Source organism: Ranitomeya imitator, chromosome 4 (genome assembly GCF_032444005.1).
Source record: "Ranitomeya imitator isolate aRanImi1 chromosome 4, aRanImi1.pri, whole genome shotgun sequence".
In the NCBI taxonomy this organism is placed as follows: domain Eukaryota; kingdom Metazoa; phylum Chordata; class Amphibia; order Anura; family Dendrobatidae; genus Ranitomeya; species Ranitomeya imitator.
Genome location: NC_091285.1, coordinates 553,429,462 through 553,448,910, shown reverse-complemented (window position 1 = coordinate 553,448,910; position 19,449 = coordinate 553,429,462).

Here is a 19,449-nt window from a genome sequence, read left to right as displayed (position 1 = left end):
AAACAGGGGGTAATTTGGCTAAAGTTGTGGGGGGGTAGGGCTGGCTCAAGATTTTTGTGGGCCCAGGAAACGCGGAATACGTCACGGCGGTGGAGCAGGGAGAGGTAAGTATTTCCACTTTGCAAGTACTGTGATCCTGAGCAAGCAGGGGGGGCCCACTCGTTGGCACTTGGCACTGGCACAGGGCCCCTCATAGTACAGCGGTGTGTTTGGCGGTGGGTGGTGCCTCCCACTGCCAGAGACACTTTTGCGTATTATGAGGTGCCCTGTGCCAGTGACATCACCAACGAGTATGCCCCCCACCTGATGAAGGAACCTGCACTTTCATCTGCACCTTCCTCTTTGTCCCCGTGTAAGGTGGTATAGTATGCTAGAAGGGGAACCTGACTTTCAGCAGGGTCAGATTCTGGCTGTGTAGAGTGCAAGGGGAATCTAGTGGTCTAGTTCAATGTACCAGCAGACTCATCTAGCTGTGGCTGGGCAATGGTCAGGATGAGGAGGAAACACAGATATAGGCCCAAATAATAAAGTAGGCTAAATGCAGTTCAAAATTGGTAACAGGACTAAACAGGAGGCATAGCTTTGTTCAGTGGAGGACAACTGTAAAGAGTGGCACAGACACTGTTTGTAGGCCCACAATAAAGATGTAGGCTAAATGCAGTTCAAAATTGGTAACAGGACTAATCAGGCGGCATTGCTTTGTTCAGTGGAGGACAACTGTAATGAGTTACGCAGACACAGTTAGTAGGCCAAAAATAAAGAAGTAGGCTAAATGCAGTTCAAAACTGGTAACAGGACTAAACAGGCGGCATAGCTGTGTTCAGTGGAGGACAACTGTAATGAGTGACGCAGACACAGTTAGTAGGCCCAAATAATAAAGTAGGCTAAATGCAGTTCAAAACTGGTAACAGGACTAAACAGGTGGCATAGCTAGGTACTGGGGTGGGCTCCTCTGCTGAGTAGCAGACTGTGGTAGTAGGCGCAAAGTATTAACTGGTCTAAATGGAGGTCAGGGCCCCTATATATTTTAACTATCATCGATCATTTCAGCAAATTTGTATTGGCAGTGCCATTGAAGGATTCAACAGCACAGACTACACAGTGGTGGAGCAGGGAGATGTCAGTATTGCAAGTGGTAGAGCACTGTTCGAGCTGGGGGAACACTGTTATGATCTGGTGGTTTAGGAGCAACATGGGACGAGCTCTGAAGGAAGTGGTACCTGTACTGACCGCAGTCCCTAACCTCAACACAACACTAGGAGTAGCCGTGGGATGCTCCTGACACGCCCTAGGCACCTCGTCACAGCCTGAGAACTAACTACCCCTAAAGATAGAAACAGGAAAACTATCTTGCCTCAGAGAAAATCCCCAAAGGATAGATAGCCCCCCACAAGTAATGACTGTGAGTGGAGAGGGAAAAGACATACACAGAATGAAACCAGGATGAGCACAGGAGGCCAGTCTAGCTAGATAGATAGGACGGGATGGAATACTGTGCGGTCAGTATAAAACACTACAAAAAATCCACACAGAGTTTACAAAAATCTCCACACCTGACTAAAGGTGTGGAGGGTAAATCTGCTTCCCAGAGCTTCCAGCTTCACTGAATTAATTCATACTGACAAGCTGGACAAAACATAGAATGCACAGAACGGATAAGTCCACAACCTGTGGACAGAAAAGAGCAAGCAAGGACTTAGCTTTGCTGAACTGGTCAGGATAACAGGGAAATCCAAAGAGATGTGAATCCATCCAGGAACCATTGACAAGTGGCACAAGCTGAAGGAAAGAGCCAGGCTAAATAGCCGAGCAGAATAGACAATCAGGGAAGCAGCTGCTGACTGCTAAATTCAAGGAGCAGCCATTCCACTTAAAACCACCGGAGGGAGCCCAAGAGCAGAACTCACAAAAGTGCCACTTACAACCACCGGAGGGAGCCCAAGAGCGGAATTCACAACAGAACACTCTCTCGTGGGCGGCGGTACTGGCACAGGGCCCCTCATATTATGACGGTGTGTCTGACGTTGGTTGTGCACCACCACCATCAGAGACACTTCAATGTACTATGAGGGACCCTGTGCCAGTGCCATCGCCCAAGAGTGGGCAAACACACCTGTCCAGGCAAACAGCACTTGCACGGGTGCTTGCGCCAGGTGGTGACCACGGCCCTGTGGGGGGAGTCAGGCCATTTAGAGAGGTATAAAAATGGCCTATGGTGGACATTCAGCAGCTGCAAATGGTGAAATTGGAGAAGTCAGTAAGAGGAGGCCAAAAGCAAGACATTTTTCAGGCAAGCTACCTGTCAGCAGGAGAAGGTGGGGCAAAATTATTTGAAATCCATGATTGGTTCATTTTAATGAAGGTTAGATCATCAATATTCTGGGTAGCCAGACGTGTCCTTTTTTTGGTCAGTATTGAACCAGTAGCACTGAAGACTCTTTCTGATAGCACACTAGAAGAAGGGCAAGCGAACTCCTGTAATGCATATTCTGCCAATTCAGGCCAGGTGTCTATTTATGCCCAGTAATCAAAGAGGAATGACCTGTGAGGGAGAATATTGATAAGGGAGGAAAAGTAGTTCGTAACCATACTGGACAAATGCTGTCTCCTGTCACTTTGAATCGATGCAGCAGTACCTGTCGTGTCAGCGGTCATTGCGAAATCACTCCACAACCTGGTCATAAAACCCCTCTATCCACCGCCACTTCATATTTGTGCACCTCTAACACCTCTGCCATGTTGCCCCCTACGGCTCATGTGAGAACCATCACCGCCGTTGTTCACTGGGAATGCCTGAACCAAATGGTCTACAAGATTTGCTTGTTTGGTAGCCAATATTTGCTCAAGGTTCTCATGTGGCATGATATTTTGTAATTTTCCTTTATATCGTGGATCCAGGAGGCAGTCCAACCAGTAATCGCCATCGGTCATCATTTTGATAATGCGGGGGTCACTTTTTAGGATACGCAAGGCATACTCAGCCTTGTGGGCCAATGTTCCAGGTGTCAATTCACTGCTTGTGCTGGGTTGAGGAGCACTTTCTTGAAAATCAACATCACTTGTGTCCCGCAAAAACCCTGTACCTGACCTTGCAATGCCACCAGTTTCTATTGCCCCCTGTGAAGCATCCTCCCATAAATATTCATCCCCATCATCCTCCTCCTCTTCGTCTGCCACCTTGTCCACGAGAGTTCCCTGAGTGTTGTGAATTCCGTTCTGGAGCTCCCTCCTGTGGTTGCTAATGGTATTTTTGTGAGTTCTGCCCTTGGGCTCCCTCTGGTGGTTTCGAGTGGAACTGCTGCTCCTTTAGGTAGCTGTAGCAGCTGCCTTCACTAATCGCCTTGCCTGGGTTTGTTATTTAAACCTGCTCTGGGCTTTAGTCCATGCCTGCTGTCAATGTTCTTGGTTGGATTTGGTTCTTTCCTTGGAATTCTCATATGGCCAGTCCTTGTCTGCAAAAGATAAGTTTTTGCTAGTTTTTGTTTGTCCATTTGTTTGGACTCTATTGCTTTGCAAATATGTCAATTTTTGTCCAGCTTGTCACTATGTGTTATTCAGGCTAGCTGGAAGCTGTGGGAATGCAGATTTGCGCCTCCACACCGTGAGTCGGTGTGGAGTTCATTTTTGTATACTCTGCGTGGATTTTGTAGTTTTTATACTGACCGCACAGTATCCTTTTCTGTCTATCTAGTTTAGTATTGGCCTCCTTTGCTGAATTCTGATTTCATTTCTTTGTACGTCATTTCCCTCTCCATTCACAGTCAATATTTGTGGGGGGCTATCTTTCCTTTTGGGGGTTTTCTCTGAGGCAAGATAGCTTTCTATTTCCTTCTTTAGGGGTAGTTATTTCTTAGGCTGTGAAGAGGTGTCTAGGGAGAGTCAGGAACATCCCACTGCTATTTCTAGTGTTGTTGTTAGGATTAGGGACTGCGGTCAGTAGAGATACCACCTTCTCAGAGCTCGCTCCATGTTGCGTTTTAGCCACCAGGTCATATCAGTGTGGTCTCTTCACCACCAGGTCATAAAAGTACAGCAGGCCAGAAATGAATTAAATGCATCTCAAAAGAAGGAAAAGAAAGTTCTGAACCTTTTTTTTTCTGTGCTCTGTTCTGTCTTTTTTTCCCTCTTGATATCTGGGTGGTGCTGGATATATGCTCTGGTATGGAGGTTCAGAGTTTGTTTTCTCGTGTGGATCAACTTGCTGCAAGAGTTCAGAGTATCCAAGATTATATTGTCCAGACTCCGGCTCTAGAGCCTAGAATTCCTACTCCTGATTTGTTTTTTTGGGGACAGATCCAAGTTTTTGAACTTTAAAAATAGCTTCAAATTGTTTTTTGCTTTGAAACCCCGTTCTTCTGGTGATCCCATTCAGCAAGTAAAAATCATCATATCCTTACTGCGTGGTGATCCTCAAGACTGGGCTTTTGCTCTTGAAACAGGGGATCCGGCATTGTTGAGTGTGGGTGCATTTTTTCAAGCACTCGGATTGTTGTATGACGAACCTAACTCAGTAGAGCATGCTGAGAAAACACTGTTGGCCCTATGTCAGGGTCAAGAAGCGGCAGAGTTATACTGCCAGAAATTTAGAAAATGGTCTGTGCTCACTAAGTGGAATGAAGAGGCTGTGGCTGCTATTTTCAGAAAAGGTCTTTCTGAAACCCTTAAAGATGTTATGGTGGGCTTTCCTACGCCTACCGGTTTGAGCGAATCTATGTCTCTAGCCATACAGATTGATCGGCGCTTGCGTGAGCGCAAGGTGGTGCACCATATGGCAGTGTCCTCTGAGCAAAGTCCTGACTCTATGCAATGTGATAGGATTTTGACTAGAGCAGAAAGACAGAAATTCAGACGTTAGAATGGCCTGTGTTTTTACTGTGGTGATTCTGCTCATGCTATTTCTGATTGCCCTAAGCGTACTAGGAGGGTTCCTGGGTCTGTTACCATTAGTACTGTACAGCCTAAATTTCTCTTGTCTGTTACCCTGATTTGCTCATTGTCGTCCTTTTCTGTTATGGCGTTTGTGGATTCTGGCGCTGCCCTGAACTTAATGGACTTAGAATTTGCCAAGCGCTGTGGTTTTTCCTTGGAGCCTTTGCAGAGTCCTATTCCCTTAAGGGGGATTGATGCTACGCCATTGGCCAAGAATAAACCTCAGTTTTGGACTCAGTTAATCATGTACATGGCTCCAGCACATCAGGAAAATATTCGCTTCTTGGTGTTGCATAATTTGCATGATGTTGTTGTGCTGGGTTTTCCATGGTTACAGGTACATAACCCAGTGCTGGATTGGAGATCTATGTCTGTAACTGGTTGGGGTTGTCAGGGGATACATAGTGATATTCCTTTGATGACCATTTCCTCGTCCCCTTCTTCTGAAGTTCCTGAGTTTTTGTCGGATTTCCAGGATGTATTTGATGAGCCCAAGTCCCGTTCCCTGCCTCCACATAGGGACTGCGATTGTGCCATTAATTTGATTCCTGGCTGTAAGTTCCCTAAGGGCCGACTTTTCAATCTGTCTGTGCCAGAGCATACCGCTATGCGGAGTTATGTAAAGGAGTCCTTGGAGAAGGGGCATATTTGCCCGTCTTCGTCACCGTTGGGAGCGGGATTTTTTTTTGTTGCCAAGAAGGATGGCTCCTTGAGACCCTGTATAGATTATCGCCTTCTCAATAAGATCACTGTCAAATTCCAGTACCCTTTACCTTTACTTTCTGATTTGTTTGCTCGGATTAAGGGTGCCAGTTGGTTTACTAAAATCGACCTTCGAGGGGCGTAAAATCTCGTGCGTATTAAACAAGGTGATGAATGGAAAACAGCATTTAATACGCCCGAAGGCCATTTTGAATATCTTGTGATGCCATTCGGGCTCTCTAATGCTCCATCGGTATTTCAGTCCTTTATGCATGCTATCTTCCGGTATTATCTGGATAAATTCATGATTGTGTATTTGGATAATATTTTGGTTTTCTCCGATGATTGGGAGTCTTATGTAAAGCAGGTTAGGATGGTATTTCAGGTCCTTCGTGCTAATGCGTTGTTTGTGAAGGGGTCTAAGTGCCTCTTTGGAGTTCAGAAGGTTTCTTTTTTGGGTTTCATTTTTTCCCCCTCGGCTATTGAAATGGACCCTGTTAAAGTCCAGGCCATTCATGATTGGACTCAACCTACATCTGTAAAGAGCCTTCAGAAATTTTTGGGCTTTGCCAATTTTTATCGCCGCTTTATTGCAAATTTTTCTAGTGTGGTGAAGCCTCTGACCGATTTGACGAGGAAGGGCGCTGATGTGGTGAATTGGTCCTCTGCGGCTGTTGAGTCCTTTCAGGAGCTTAAACGTCGTTTTACTTCTGCCCCTGTGTTGCGTCAGCCAGATGTTTCTCTCCCTTTTCAGGTTGAGGTTGATGCTTCTGAGATTAGGGCAGGGGCCGTTTTGTCTCAGAGAAATTCTGATGGCTCTTTGATGAAACCGTGTGCTTTCTTCTCCAGAAAGTTTTCGCCTGCTGAGCGTAATTATGATGTCGGCAATCGGGAGTTGTTGGCTATGAAGTGGGCATTTGAGGAGTGGTGACATTGGCTTGAGGGAGCCAAGCATCGCGTGGTGGTCTTGACTGATCGCAAGAATCTGATTTACCTCGAGTCTGCTAAGCGGTTGAATCCTAGACAGGCTCGGTGGTCTCTGTTTTTCTCACGTTTTGATTTTGTGGTCTCGTATATTCCGAGTTCTAAGAATGTGAAGGCTGATGCCCTTTCTAGGAGTTTTTTGCCTGATTCTCTGGGAGTTCTTGAGCCGCCTGGGATCCTCAAGGAGGGGGTGATTCTTTCTGCCATCTCCCCTGATTTGTGGCGGGTACTTCAGGAGTTTCAGGCTGATAAACCTGACCGCTGTCCTGTGGAGAAATTGTTTGTTCCTGATAGATGGACTAGTAGGGTAATTTCTGAGGTTCATTGTTCGGTGTTGGCTGGTCACCCTGGGATTTTCGGTACCAGAAATTTGGTGGCTAGGTCCTTTTGGTGGCCTTCCTTGTCGCGGGTTGTGCATTCCTTTGTGCAGTCCTGTGGGACCTGTGCTCGGGCTAAGCCTTGCTGTTCCCGTGCCAGCGGGTGGCTTTTGCCTTTGCCTATTCCTGAGAGGCCCTGGACGCATATTTCCATGGATTTTATTTCTGATCTTCCTGTCTCTCAGAAGATGTCTGTCATCTGGGTGGTTTGTGACCGGTTTTCTAAGATGGTCCATTTGGTGCCGTTGCCTAAGTTGCCTTCCTCCTCTGATTTGGTTCCATTATTTTTTCAGCATGTGGTTCGTTTGCATGGTATTCCGGAGAATATTGTGTCTGACAGAGGTTCCCAGTTCGTTTCTAGGTTTTAGCGGTCCTTTTGTGCTAGAATGGGCATTGATTTGTCTTTTTCTTCAGCATTCCATCCTCAGACAAATGGCCAAACGGAGCGAACCAATCAGACCTTGGAAACCTATTTGAGATGCTTCGTGTATGCTGATCAGGATGATTGGGTGACCTTTTTGCCTTTGGCCGAGTTTGCCCTTAATAATCGGGCTAGTTCTGCTACCTTGGTTTCGCCTTTCTTTTGTAACTTTGGTTTTCATCCTCGTTTTTCTTCAGGGCAGCCTGAGCCTTCTGACTGTCCTGGTGTGGATTCCGTGGTGGACAGGTTGCAGCAAATTTGGACTCATGTGGTGGACAATTTGACGTTGTCTCAGGAAAAGGCTCAACGTTTTGCTAACCGTCGTCGGTGTGTTGGTCCCCGGCTTCGTGTTGGTGATTTGGTCTGGTTGTCTTCTCGTCATGTTCCTATGAAGGTTTCTTCCCCTAAGTTCAAGCCTCGCTTTATTGGGCCCTATAAGATTTCTGAAATTATCAATCCAGTGTCTTTTCGTTTGGCCCTTCCAGCTTCCTTTTCCATTCATAATGTGTTCCATAGATCCTTGTTGCGGAGATATGTGGTACCTATGGTTCCCTCCGTTGATCTTCCTGCTCCGGTGTTGGTTGAGGGGGAATTGGAATATGTGGTGAAGATTTTGGATTCTCGTTTTTCGAGGCGGAAGCTTCAGTATCTGGTCAAGTGGAAGGGTTATGGCCAGGAGGATAATTCTTGGGTTGTTGCTTCCGATGTTCATGCTGCCGATTTGGTTTGTGCTTTCCATTTGGCTCATCCTGATCGGCCTGGGAGCTCTGGTGAGGGTTCGGTGACCCCTCCTCAAGGGGGGGGTACTGTTGTGAATTCCGTTCTGGAGCTCCCTCCTGTGGTTGCTAATGGTATTTTTGTGAGTTCTGCCCTTGGGCTCCCTCTGGTGGTTTCGAGTGGAACTGCTGCTCCTTTAGGTAGCTGTATCAGCTGCCTTCACTAATCGCCTTGCCTGGGTTTGTTATTTAAACCTGCTCTGGGCTTTAGTCCATGCCTGCTGTCAATGTTCTTGGTTGGATTTGGTTCTTTCCTTGGAATTCTCATATGGCCAGTCCTTGTCTGCAAAAGATAATGCCAAACGCATTAGTGGGATGCTCATGCTTATGATGGCATCGTCTGCACTTACCAGCCGTGTGCATTCCTCAAAACACTGAAGGACTTGACAGAGGTCTTGGAGTTTCGACCACTGCTCACCGGACAACTCCATGTCTGCAATCCAACTGCCTGCCCATGTATGTTTATCCTCCCACAAATTAATTACAGCACGCCTCTTTTCGCACAGCCTCTGAACCATGTGCAGTGTGGAGTTCCACCTTGTTGCAACTTCGATTATTAGGCGGTGCTGGGGAAGATTCAGCAATCGCTGATGGTTCAGCATACAGCTGGAGTGTACGGGCGACTGGCGAATGTTCGAGCAAAGTCTTCGCACCTTCAGGAGCAGGGCTGGTAACTCCGGATAATTTTTGAGGAAGCACGGAACCACCAGGTTCAAGGTGTGAGCCAGGCAAGGTAAGTGTTTAAGTTCTGAAAGGACTATGGCAGCCATAAAATTCCTTCTGTTATCACTGACTACCTTGCCTGCCTCAAGATGTACATTTCCCAGCCATGACTGAGTTTCTTGCTGCAAGTACTCGGCTAGTACTTCCGCGGTGTGTCTGTTGTCACCCAAACACTTCATTTCTAACACAGCCTGCTGACACTTACCACTAGCTGTTCAATAATGGGACACCTCGTGTGCAACACTGGCAGCTGCGGATGGAGTGGTCGTGCGACTGCGCTCTGTGGACGAGCTTTCACTTCTGAAGGAGGAGGAGGAGGGGTGGCGAACGCCTACAGCCAACTGTTTCCTAGACCGTGGGCTAGGCAGAACTGTCCCACTATGGCTGTCCCCTTTGGACCCTGCATCCACCACATTATAACGAAAAAGAAAATCCAGCTCACCATAGTAACAGTTCAACTCGGAGCACGGAAACGCTGTGTCAAGGCGTGGGGAATCCAAAAAGCAAAAAAAGAATATCCAGCTCAACGAGACAGTGAAAAGTAAAAACTTGGTACTTTATTCACTTCATATAGAAGCAGAGGATAAAAACATCAGCACAATAAGGATAAGAACACTATCTATCTACGCGTTTCAGGTGGCAAAGCACCCTTAATCATGATTAAGGGTGCTTTGCCACCTGAAACGCGTAGATAGATAGTGTTCTTATCCTTATTGTGCTGATGTTTTTATCCTCTGCTTCTATATGAAGTGAATAAAGTACCAAGTTTTTACTTTTCACTGTCTCGTTGAGCTGGATATTCTTTTTTTGCTTTTTGGATCCACCACATTAACCCAGTGTGCCGAGATGGACACGTAACATCCCTGGATATGCCTACTGGTCCATGCATCTGTTGTGAGGTGCACCTTTCTACTGATTGATTGCCTCAGTGCATGGACAATGTGGTCATTGACATGCTGGCGGAGGGCTGGGATGGCTTTTCTCGCAAAGAAGTGTCGACTGGGTAGGTCATAGCGTGGTACTGTGTAGCTTCGCTTTCAACCAATCATTAGGGCATCATCTCTAATGAGATTAGTCTAGCAATGTGGGCGTTCAAACCCTGTGTACGCGGATGAGAGTATTATTATTATTATTTATTGTTATAGCGCCATTTATTCCATGGCGCTTTTCATGTAAGGTGTGGTATACATAATAAAAACAAGTACAATAATCTTAAACAATACAAGTCATAACTGGTACAGGAGGAGAGAGGACGTTGCCCGCGAAGGCTCACAATCTCCAAGGAATGGGTGAGAATACAGTAGGCGGGGGTGGAGCTGGTCATGCAGCGGTTTAGTCGATCGGTGGTTACTGCAGGTTATAGGCTTGCTGGAAGAGGTAGGTCTTCAGGTTCTTTTTGAAGGTTTCGATGGTAGGTGAAAGTCTGATATGTTAGGGTAGAGGGTTCCAGAGTAGGGGTGATACGTGAGAGAAATCTTGTATACGATTGTGGGAAGAGGAGATAAGAGGGGAGTAGAGAAGGAGGTCTTGTGAGGATCGGAGGTTGCGTGTAGGTAAGTACCGGGAGACGAGGTCACAGATGTATGGAGGAGACAGGTTGTGGATGGCTTTGTACGTCATGGTTAGGGTTTTGTACTGGAGTCTCTGGGCAATGGGGAGCCAGTGAAGCGATTGACAGAGGGGAGAAGCTGCGGAATAGCGGGGGGCAGGTGGATTAGTCAGGCATCAGAGTTTAGAATAGATTGGAGGGGTGCGGGAGTGTTAGAGGGGAGGCCACAGAGCAGGAGGTTGCAGTAGTTAAGGCGAGAGATGATGAGGGCATGGACTAGGGTTTTTGCAGATTCTTTGTTGAGGAATGAACGGATTCGTGAAATATTTTTGAGTTGAAGTCGGCAGGAAGTGGAAAGGGCTTGGATATGTGGTTTGAGTACTTTCTTTTCCTAACGAGAGTCTCTTGTAGGGTGAGCTGGACTGGAGAGCTGCATATGGTGGAACTAGCGGGGGTGGTGGTGGACATGGCAGATTGAGAGAGGGTCGGTGATTGTATTCTTGATGTTCGCCTACATACAGTGTTTCCTACCAAGAACCTTGCGATTCCCTGACTGCTTTGGCCTTGCGACGATACCTCCACATTTGCTGTTGGTGGTGTCCTAACCGGTGGGTTTACAGTGAGGGAAGCAATGTAGCGTTGCTGACTACATTCATTCTGAGCAGGTGCACCAACGGCACGGGATGTTTGGTAGTTAGTCCAGGCTTGCAAGTGCATGCTGGTTAAATGTCTAAGCATGCACATTGTATTTAAATTTTGGAGATTCTTCCAACTGCTAAAGGCACAGTGTATAACACTACACAATGTAAGTGGCAGATCGTGGCTGGCTGATATACAACAAACTAACAGAACTGACGTAGATCCACTTTGTGACAATTTAAATCTCCCTTTTTTTTGGGGGGAGGGGAGACTGCACCAAAACTCAGGGCCAGTGTATAACACTACACAATGTAAGTGGAAGAACGTGGCTGAAAGATATACGACAAACTAATAGAACTGACGTACATCCACTTAGTGACAATTTGAATCTCCCTTTTTTGGGGGGGAGACTGCACCAAAACTCAGGCCCAGTGTATAACATAACACTACACAATGTAAGTGGCAGAACGTAGCTGGAAGATATACGACAAACTAATAGAACTGACATAGATCCACTTTGTGACAATTTGAATCTCCCTTTTTTGGGGGGGAGACTGCACCAAAACTCAGGCCCAGTGTATTACACTACACAATGTAAGTGGCAGAACGTGGCTGGAAGATATATGAAAAAATACAAGGACTGTAGTACAATTTCAATCTCCCTACAATGATCTCAGGACAAGTATGGCAGCAATAAAAAGGACTGCTGCACACAAAAGTGGGGACAAATAAACAAGATAACTGTGCAGAAAGGAGCAACAGGATTTTTGCTTTTAAAAAGCAGTTGATTTGCACAGCGGCGTACAAACAGCAATGCAGCTATCAGGGAGCCTTATAAGGCAGCCTAATAAGCTGCAGAGCAGATGCACGAAAATATAAACTCTACTGTCCCTGCAAAGAAAAGGTGGTGTTGGACAGTAGAAATCGCTACAGCAAAAGCAGTTTCGGGGTTAATCTTCCCTCCCTTACTATATCCCTTCTTCTGATGCAGCTGCAGCAACCTCTCCCTATACTACGATCGGCAGAAAAAAGATGGCGGTCGGCGTGCACGCCCCTTTATAGCCCCTGTGATGCTGCAGAAAGCAAGCCAATCACTGTCATGCCCTTCTCTAAGATGGTGGGGACCGAGACCTATATCATCACGCTGCCCACACTCTGCATCCTCCTTCATTGGCTGAAAAATGGCGCTGAAAACGTTGTACGAAACGCGACTTTGGCGCGAAGATCGCCGACCTCATGGCCGATCCCACACTAGGATCTGGTCAGGTTTCATGAAACCCGACTTTGCCGAAAGTCGGCGATTTTTGAATTTGTCCAATCCATTTCGCTCTGCCCTAACGCTCACTATAACTTTCTATCACTTTTCCTACGCTCCTTTTACTCTCCCTACGCTCACACTATGCTCTCACTATGCTGCTTCTAGCTGCAATGTGCAAAAGATGGCATTGGAAGCGTTTAAAGAGTCACTATGATGCTGGAAGGCAAGCCAATCAGCGTAATGCCACACCAATTACTGTGATTGGCAAGCCAGCCTAGCATGGTCATTGGCTGCAAATAAAGCACCAGTCATGCTGGGTGGGTCACTCGAATATACTGAGGCAAACACCTAATTACTCATTGAGTAATGAATAGCACTAATACTGTATTATTCGTGCGAGTAATGAATAGTGACAAATGTATTTGCTCATTACTATTTGAAAGGTTACAATTTAAAAGCAATTTTTTAAGGGAATCTACAAATCCTATCTTTACCGACCTATTGAGCTTAGAAATTAGTTTTAGTTTGCTATGTATTGGAAAACCCCAAGATGTGATACCATTTTAAAAACTGCACCCCTCAAGTTATTCTAAACTTCAATCAGTAAATGTGGTCTTTAGCTGTAATTGATTGTGGACGTTATGTTGCAGTTGCAGAACACATGACATGCTAAAACAGCAGAAATCTTCAAAAGTGACCCTAAAACTATGCCCCTCAAGAAATTCAAGTAGGGTTGTGCTGACAATTTTTAACCTACAGGTACTTTACAAAACTTTATAATAGTTAGATGTGAAATTTAAAATTTGTTTTTCCCAATAAAATGCTGTTTTGGCCCCAAATGTGTACATTTCTAATTTCTACAAGAGTTAATATGGACCCCATAATCATTTTTGCAATTTCTATGGAACACAGTGATTCCTCACATTTCATAAAAGAAAAATAATTTGGGGCACATGATTTGGCTCGGAAAGAAAAGAGCAAATTTGGATGCTATGCTGCATTTTTTGTGTCCTTGAGGTGTCAAAAAACTAAAAGCCTCACATGTAACCCCATTTTGGAACTAAACTACAGAAGGAATTAATTTAGGTATATGGTGAGCATTTTTAAACCACAAACTGCATCACAGAATTATGTACGTTTGGGCCACAAAAATGAAAATGTTAAAATGTTAATTTAGCTTTAAAGTCTTAATTTACACAAGGGGCAACAAGAGAAAATAAACAGCAATTCAAGAATTGTCTTTTTTTACACCGTTTCATACTGCTCACTGTGCTTTAAAAGTGATAAGACCTTTATAGATTACAGATTATTCTTCTGGTAAGTATAATGGTGGCAACACAAGGGTTAAATAATATTTCTAGATTTTTAGATTTTTTAAAATGAAAAACACTTTTGTATACAAATATGTTTTTGTATCACCGTTTCTTGAGAGCAATAATTTTTTTTTATTTTTCAACTGAAAGAGCTGTGTGTGGGCTTGTTTTTTGCATGATGACGAGATAAAAGTTTTACTGGTTTTAATGATATTACTGGTGTTAATTAGTGTCTATGATTGTTAAATACTAACAGTATGATGTACAGTTGGTATTGAAAGTATTCAGACCCCTTGAAATTTTTCACTCTTTGTTTCATTACAGTCATTTGGTAAATTCCAAAAAGTTCATTTTTTCTGATTAATGTACACTCTGCACCTCGTCTTGACTGAAAAACAAAAATGTAGACATTTTTGCAACTGTATTAAAAAAGAAAAGCTGAAATATCACATGGTCATATGTATTCAGACTCTTTGCTCAGTATTGAGTAGAAGCACCCTCTTGAGCTAGAACAACCATGATATATAAACCGAAAAAAGACCGAAAACAACTCAGTACGGTAATGGATAAAAAATATGTCTAAACAAATGAAAAAACATCAAATGTGAAAATATGCACAAAATCCATACCAAACGGGGGTTAACCCTCCGTCACATACAATATTAGGACTAACGAGTTCACATACAATGTGCCTGTCAGGCGCCTGCTGGAAAAATACCTATAATATCTAATGTTTGCAATTTCAGTGCTCTAAAAGTGATCAGTGACCTTCATAGGGATGTAATAAAAGAGACTACACATAATCAGTTGCAAAAAAAACATTTACTTAACATAAAACTAATAACTATGAAATACAAACTTTTCAAAACTCCCGCCAAATAGTCCCCAGTTCGACTCTCTCAAAAAAATGTACAAAGAAAATTTTTGAACACAAACTTAATTTTAAGGTACCTTAAGTACTATTAAAAACATATTCAATCAGAAGTAGATGCTGAGGTTTCCCCAGAAAAGTCACACTTGCAGAGCAAATAGCAAGAATTACACACCATTTTTGCATGTGTCAGGCAAATTGCTTTATGACATTTGAGACATTCATAATTTGAAAGCCTTCTGGTTCCGCTTTCCGTTTGGCAGGTGGTGCATCTCCTTCTTTTGTGAGGTGGTGCAGATGGTGACTTTTCACCATCATCTTCTGGGCGGAACCTTTTGAGCTGAACTTGAAGGCGAGAGGGGATACCGATTGTTTTCACGCTTCTCCTGCGTAGCTCTCCAAGTACTAGTTCATGGGCCAATTTTTTCAGATACAATCGTCTACGGAGTGGTTCAAGCTTGTTTTCAAGATAAATTACTTGTGAATTTATACCACCCAAATTCAACATAGCAAAAAATATGACCATTGGCCAGCGTTTGATGTTTCTGCTGACGTTGAAAGTGGAGCACATCTGATATGCTGTATCCACACCCCCTTTGGTGGCATTGTAAAATGTAATTATCTCCGGTTTTTTTTCTGCCCCAGTCCCAGGATCGATGGCAGCATCATCATGAAGTGTTGATAGAAGAAGTACGATTTTTTGGGCATGTGGTACATAGGAAACTAAAGCCTTTCCATTATGGAATGCAAACATACTGCTGTACTGTTGTCTCTCTTTCACACTTACAAACTGTGGCGGCAATTCCCTTTTGTTTTTTCTTACAGTTCCCACATATGACAGCTTCTGAATTTTCAGATAATCAATCAGATCACAACTTGTAAACCAATTGTCAGCTGTAATATTGCGACCCGATCCGAATAAGGGTTCAGCCAGTCTTTTTACAACATCAATGGGTTTGTTGCTCACACAGTAAAGACCTTCTGGTTGTTTTCCTGCATAAACTTCCAGGTTGTAAGTATAGGTCTTACTGGCATCAACAAGGGCATAAATTTTTATTCCATATTTGTTTGGCTTTGATGGAATATATTGACGAAAGGCACATCTACCACGAAAACCAGGGAGCATTTCGTCAATAGTGAGATTCTCTCCAGGGTAATAACTTTGTTTACAGTTTACAACAAATCTTTGAAATATATCACGAATTGGAGCAAGTCGGTCATGTGTTTTGCGTTCGGTTCGGGTAGTTCTGTCGTCAAACCGAAGGCTACGAATTAGAATCTTGAATCTGTTTATGGACATAACAAGGCTAAATTTTTCAACTCCATTCCCATCTTTACCCCAAAGTTCCTCCAAACTTTGTCTATTTGCCCTATAAGCTCCTGCAAGGTACAGTAATCCAAAAAAAGCACGCAGTTCTATTTCATCTGTGGGCTTGATGGTTCTGTTGCAGATGTACTTGTCCTTTATAATGTCTATATATTGGTTGGTATATGTGACAATAGAGTCCAGAATGTCATCTGTAAATATACTGTTCCAGCATTCAACTGCAGTTTTTGCATTACGTGCAGTTCCTATTACTGCAGGAAGGTGAGTAATAATGTTTAAAGGTTCCCTACGTTTTTTCTGGAATGGCTTCTTGTTCCATTTAGTATTTTTATCTTTTCCAATATAATATGATCCAACTTCTTCATCCTCACCACTGTCACTATTTTGCTCTGTTTCAGAATCCAGGACACATTCTTCCACCTCATCATGAGAATCATTCTCACTTTCCTCTCCTAAATCCTCATTCAGTGTGAGGTCTCTATCATCTAACAGCATGTTTGTTACTTCCTCAACATCAAGTTGTTTGGATAAATTGTACATTTTCCTCTCCATTTCAGCAGATAATCTGAAGCAAGAGAAGGAATATGTTAGGGAACTACTGTATATGCCTGAGCAGCACACTTTCTTTTATAAAATCTCCCTTATTTCTATGAAATATCCTCACATTTTGTGCTATACATTCATAAAACAAGCTAAATAAACTATTGTGATGAATAAAAACATAAAATACCAACCTTACTGAATGTGACGTATTCACATACAATGAGCCTGAGAGATCTGTGCAGCTATATCCTCTCCCCTGAAGCTCTGAAATCCAACTGTGATATCAGGTTTCACAGACCTTCAAGAGACAGGAGACTACCTGGAGGGAGGGGGTTTCCTCACAATCTGGTGAGGAAGGAGAAATGAAAGTAAAAGAGAAGCGCCTGTCAGATCAGTTGTATGTGACGGAGGGTTGATATGAATATAAATTTTATTGAAAATACTAAATATTAAATGTATAAATACGTCATGCAAAAGAGAACAACAGTGAGTAAGTAAGAAACAGCTAAAAAAGAGCAGCGCATCAGATGTAACAACAAATGGGGGATGCGCTGAAAGACAGCACAAAAATATCACTACTGCAAAACCCGCAACACCTGAAGCATGGATGCCATAAGTAATGCCAGCATGTTATCAATGGAAAACCTCATAGAGGGTAACAGATGAAAGTCAAGCTGGTAATCAAAGCACTAGGAACCCAGGGTACTGAGTTGCAGCACTATGTTGTATAACACAAGGTAGTCTCAATAAGGTAATCAAACTAAATACTAGTACCTTGGGACCTCACAGCGGCAGGGGGGAAGGCGTGCAGACAGAAAACAGAGCGCCTCGACGCGCGTTTCACCGCCATGGCTTCGTCTTTCAGCGCATCCCCATTTGTTGTTACATATGATTCGCTGCTCTTTTTAGCTGTTTCTTGCTTACTCACTGTTGTTCTCTTTTGTATGATGTATTTATACATTTAATATTTAGTATTTTCAATAAAATTTATATTCATATTGACCCACGCTTGATATGGATTTTGTGCATATTTTCACATTTGATGTTTTTCATTTGTTTAGACTTATTTTTTATCCATTACCGTACTGAGTTGTTTTCGGTCTTTTTTCGGTTTATATGTTTTGGCTTACGGGGGATGCCCTTTGGTAGCTCTTAGGGTTCTTTTAGGTTTATTAGAACAACCATGGGTCTTCATGGGAATGATGCAATAAGTTTTTTCACATCTGGATTTGGGGATCATCTGCCATTCTTCCTTGCAGATCCTCTGCAGTTCTGTCAGGTTGGATGGTGAACGTTGGTGGGCAGCCATTTTCAGGTCTCTCCAGAGATGCTCAATTGGGTTTAGGTCAGGACTCTTGCTGGGCCAGTCCAGAATGGTCACAGAGTTGTTCTGAAGTCACTCCTTTGTTACTTTAGCTTTGTTCTTAGGGTCATTGTCTTGTTGGAAGGTGGACCTTCAGCCAAGTCTGAAGTCTAGAGCACTCTGGAAGGGGTGTGATATCTCTGTGCTTGGCCGCATTCATGTTTCCTTCAATGGCAACCAGTCGTCCTGTCCCTGCATCTGAAAAACACCCCCATAGCATGATGCTGCCACCAATATGTTTCACTGTTGGGATTGTTGTGGGCAGGTGATGAGCAGTGCCTGGTTTTCTCCACACATGCTGCTTAAAATTACCACCAAAAAGGTCTATCTCCATCTCATCAGACCAGGGAATCTTATTTCTCATAGTCTGTGTGTCCTTAATGTGTTTTTTAGCAAACTCTATGCCGGCTTTCATATGTCTGTTGGGCCACTCTGCCATAAAGGCCTGATGCTGGAGGGCTGCAGTGATAGTTGACTTTGTGGAACTTTCTCCCATCTCCATTTAAGGATTATGGAGGCCACTGTGTTCTTAGTAACCTTGAGTACTGTAGAAATTCTTTTGCAACCTTGGGCAGATGTGTGCCTTTCCACAATTCTGTCTCTGAGCTCCTTGGCCAGTTCCTTTGATCTCCAGATTCTCATTTGGTCTGACATGCACTGTGAGCTATGAGGTCTTATATAGACAGGTGTGTGCCTTTCCAAATCGAGTCCTATCAGTTTAATTAAACACAGCTGGACTCCAATGAAGGAGTACAACCATTTCAAGGAGGATCACAAGGAAATGGAGAGCATGTGACTTAAATATGTGTCTGAGCAAAAAGTCTGAATACTTATGGCCATGTGATGTTTCAATTTTGCCCAACTAACCACGTTACAACACCAGTGTCATGTTACTCATTAGACTTAGGGTACCGTCACACAGTGCAATTTTGATCGCTACGACGGCACGATTCGTGACGTTCGAGCGATATAGTTACGAGATCGCAGTGTCTGACATGCTCCTGCGATCAGGGACCCCGCTGAGAATCGTACGTCGTAGCAGATCGTTTGAAACTTTCTTTCGTCGTCTAGTGTCCCGCTGTGGTGGCATGATTGCATGGTGTAACATATATCGTATACGATGTGCGCATAGTAACCAACGGCTTCTACATCGCACATACGTCATGAAATTATCGCTCCAGCATCGTAGATTGCAAAGTGTGACAGCAGTCTACGACGCTGGAGCGATATTGTTATGACGCTGGAGCGTCACGGATCGTACCGTCGTAGCAATGAAAATTGCACTGTGTGACGGTACCCTTACAATGGCTCAGGTGTTAATGGGGAGTAAAAGTTTGTACAATTTGGTGCCATTGTTACCACGACAGAGTAGAGCAAGATGACAGCAACTGATTGTTGTTAATCTTGCTCTGAATGGAAGCACTTAAGGTATCGTTACACTAGACGATATCACTAGCGATCCGTGACGTTGCAGCGTCCTGGCTAGCGATATCGTCCAGTGTGACAGGCAGCAGCGATCAGGCCCCTGCTGTGATGTCGCTGGTCGGGGAAGAAAGTCCAGAACTTTATTTCGTCGCTGGATCTCCCGCTGACATCGCTGAATCGGCGTGTGTGACGCCGATTCAGCGATGTCTTCGCTGGTAACCAGGGTAAACATCGGGTTACTAAGCGCAG